Source organism: Ruditapes philippinarum, unplaced genomic scaffold (assembly GCF_026571515.1).
Source record: "Ruditapes philippinarum isolate M1 unplaced genomic scaffold, ASM2657151v2 ctg17269_1_1_1_1, whole genome shotgun sequence".
Classification (NCBI taxonomy): domain Eukaryota; kingdom Metazoa; phylum Mollusca; class Bivalvia; order Venerida; family Veneridae; genus Ruditapes; species Ruditapes philippinarum.
The window spans coordinates 46,366-50,868 of record NW_026860325.1 but is presented as its reverse complement, the minus strand read 5'-3'; positions in this window follow the sequence as shown (position 1 = coordinate 50,868).

Genomic DNA, 4,503 nt, shown 5'->3' with positions numbered 1-4,503 from the left:
TCAAACATTTTTTATAAACTCGTCTGATTAAATTGCATACGATCTAAAACTTTGAGTTTTTACAACTTCAAAATAAAGATTTGGGTCTTAAAAATTTTCCCAAATAATTTTTGCGGCGGGAAAAATAAACGCTGAGCAGGAAATAAGAATTGAGGTAATAGATTACAGTTGCCTCGGTTCACGAAATCCAAGGGCCTGGGCATTTTTACTTTCGAGAGAAACGGAATTCGAGTAACGTGGAACTGCCCGCATCACGTTGACATTCGTACATGTATATACATGTTGCCTGATTAAATGTGCAATAAGAAGTAGGTTTTTGTTAATGTTGTTAGCGGAAAAATGCTGCAATATTTAACCGCTGAAATGACGGTAAAATCACTTACAACTACAAATTATAAAATGAACAAAAATATATCATTTCAAAATTTAAATACACGTATAATAAATAAGTAGAAATTTAAACACACCATTATATATATTTTGATTTAATTGATCATTGGACGAAAACGAAAAGTAGCAACTATCGGGGAACCGGAAGTACATTGTTAATGGTATGCAATTGATTTGGAACATTTTTATTACAAATGTCCTTTACGTTGATAACACACACATGAATACTAGGCTGTTTATTTGACTAACACCCGTCAGACTGGCACGAGTCACCTTTCTTAAAGATATGTTATTAATTTAATTTAGTTATCTAACTGTTAAAACCAAATTTAGTGCTGAAACGGATTAAAGCCACTTATACGAAGTGTTTATATATCATGATGACCAATTAAAAATTACTATGATGAAACGTGTAAATCACGAGTGACAACATCTTACACCTTGATGTCGCGACCTTTGATCAGTCGTCTGTTTCACACTTCGACTAATTGAGATGAAAATATGTTGGACTTTAATTGACGGGACCAAATTTTTCTTTTTGACTAAACAGGAGTCTCGGTAAGTCAAAATTTGACCTTAAGCGGAGTTAAAATACAAAGATAAAGAAGGAAAATTTGACGGGACTTTAGAAATTCTTCGACTAACGCGGAATTTTGAGTAAAGCGATTTTGACTTATTGAGAGTCAACTGTAACTTGTTTGCCGTTTTTTAATGAAATGGAATTGATTCCTCATTTACATAAATTACACTTATTGTAACAAATGCAGTGAAAGAAAATACTATCAATTGTCCATAAAAATGATAATACATCGGAAGGTGTTGGTGAGATAATAAATGAAGACAAGTCGAGTTGCAATAAAGTAACTTGGTCACGTTACTTGTCGTGAAAGATTAAAACGTTGAACGATATTTTTGACACTGTGATAATTTCAATGTTCAAACATTTTAATAAGCATTAAATATTTGTAGATGTGTATAACATTTCACGTAGATATCTAATTAAACACTTTAAATGAACATTTGTCTTTTTCGTTTAAATTACAATAAGATCTTTGACAGCGGAAAATAACGCCGAGAAGTTACAAATTATAGTGTTAGATAACTTGTTGCCGTAACAACATGAACAAGGGAAATGGTAATGATTCCTCGTGTGTATAAATTACACTTAAAGCAAATGCAATCCAATTTAAATATTATCAATTGTCCATCAAAAAAGACTTATATACAAACAAAGGGATGCCTTTAAATATGATTGTGAGATAATAAATGAAGACAAATCGAGTTGAAAAAAAGTAACTTGGTCACGTTATTTTCCGTTAAAATTGAAAACGTTCAACTGTATTTTCGACATTGTGACCATTTCAATGTTCAAACATTTTAATAAACATTACATATTTGTAGACGAGTATAACATGTCACGTAAATATCTAATTAACACTTTAAATGAACATTTGTCTTTTTCGTTTTTACAATAAGATCTTTGACAGCGGATAATAACGCTAAGCGGTTACAAATTGAGGGTAATATAACTTGTTGGCGTTATTTAATGAAATAGATATGTTTCCTCATTTATATAAATTACACTTATTCTAACGAATGCATTGAAATATAAATATAATCAATTCTGCTTATTATGTATGATATTATGTATGATTCCTTTAAATATGTTGGTGCGACAATAAATGATGACAAGTCGAGTTGCAATAAAGTAACTTGGTCACGTTACTTGTCGTGAAAAATTGAAACGTTGAACAGTATTTTGGACACTGTGATAATTTCAATGTTCAAACATTGTAATAAAGATTAAATATATGTAGATGTGTATAACATTTACGTAAATATCAAGTAACACTTTAAATGAACACTTGTCCTTTTCGTTTTTACAATAAGATATTTGAAAGCGGAAAATAACGCCGAGAAGTTACAAATTATAGTGTTAGATAACTTGTTTCCGTTACTAGGGAAATGGTAATAATTCCTCGTGTGTATAAATGACACTTATACCAAATGCAATCCAATTGAAAATATTACCAATTCTCCATCAAAAAAGAATTATCATAAACAATCAAAGGGATGCCTTTAATTATGATTGTGAGATAATAAATGAAGTCATATCGAGTTGAAAGTAAGTAACTTGGCCACGTTATTTTCCGTTAAAATTGAAAGCGTTGAACTGTATTTTGGACACTGTGACCAATCAAATGATCAAACATTTTAATAAACATTAAATATTTGTAGACGAGAATAACAAGTCACGTAAATATCTAATTAACACTTTAAATGAACATTTGTCTTTTTCGTTTTTACAATAAGATCTTTGACAGCGGAAAATAACGCCGAGAAGTTACAAATTATAGAGTAAGATAACTTGTTGCCGTTACTAGGGAAATGGTAATGATTCCTCGTGTGTATAAATTACTCTTTTACCAAATGCAATCCAATTAAAATATTACCAATTCTCCATCACAAAAGAATTATTATATACAATCAAAGGGATGCCTTTAAATATGATTGTGAGATAAAAAATGAAGTCATATCGAGTTGAAAGTAGGTAACTTTGTCACGTTATTTTCCGTTAAAATTGAAAACGTTGAACTGTATTTTGGACACTGTGACCATTTAAATGTTCAAACATTTTAATAAACATTTAATATTTGAAGACGAGTATAACAAGTCACGTAAATATCTAATTAATACTTTAAATTAACATTTGTCTTTTTTGTTTTTACAATAAGATCTTGGCAGCGGAAAATAACGCCGAGAAGTTACAAATTATAGTGTTAGATAACTTGTTGCCGTTACTAGGGAAATGGTAATAATTCCTCGTGTGTATAAATGACTCTTATACCAAATGCAATCCAATTAAAATATAACCAATTCTCCATCAAAAAAGAATTATCATATACAATCAAAGGGATGCCTTTAAATATGATTGTGAGATAATAAATGAAGTCATATCGAGTTCAAAGTAAGTAACTTGGTCACGTTATTTTCCGTTAAAATTGAAAACTTTGAACTGTATTTTGGTCACTGTGACCATTTAAATGATCAAACATTTTAATAAACATTAAATACTTGTAGACGAGTATAACAAGTCACGTAAATATCTAATTAACACTTTAAATGAACATTTGTCTTTTTCGTTTTTACAATAAGATCTTTGACAGCGGAATATAACGTCGAGAAGTTATAAATTATAGAGTTAGATAACTTGTTGCCGTTACTAGGGAAATGGTAATGATTCCTCGTGTGTATAAATGACTCTTATACCAAATGCAATCCAATTAAAATATTACCAATTCTCCATCAAAAAAGAATTATATACAATCAAAGGGATGCCTTTAAATATGATTGTGAGATAATAAATGAAGACAAAATCGAGTTGAAAGTAAGTAACTTGATCACGTTATTTTCCGTTAAAATTGAAAACGTTGAACTGTATTTTGGACACTGTGACCATTTCAATGTTCAAAAATTTTGATAAACATTAAATATTTGTAGACGAGTATAACATTTTTCACGTAAGTATCTAATTAACACTTTAAATGAACATTTGTCTTTTTTTTGTTTTTACAATAAGATCTTTGACAGCGGAAAATAACGCCGAGAAGTTACAAATTCGAGTGTAATATAACTTGTTGACTGGCTATAATTCCTCATTTATATAAATTACACTTATTCTAACGAATGCATTGAAATATAAATATAATCAATTCTCTATAAAAATGTATGCTATTATGTATGAACTCTTAAATATGTTGGTGCGACAATAAATGAAGACAAGTCGAGTTGCAATAAAGTAACTTGGTCACGTTACTTGTCGTGAAAAATTAAAACGTTGAACGGTATTTTTGAAACTGTGATAATTTCAATGTTCAAACATTTTAATAAACAATAAATATTTGTAGATGTGTATAACAGTTCACGTAAATATCTAATTAACACTTTAAATGAACATTTGTCTTTTTCGTTTTTACAATAAGATCTTTGACAGCGGAAAATAACGCCGAGAAGTTACAAATTATAGTGTTAGATAACTTGTTGCCTTTACTAGGGAAATGGTAATGATTCCTCGTGTGTATAAATTACTCTTATAGCAAATGCAATCCAATT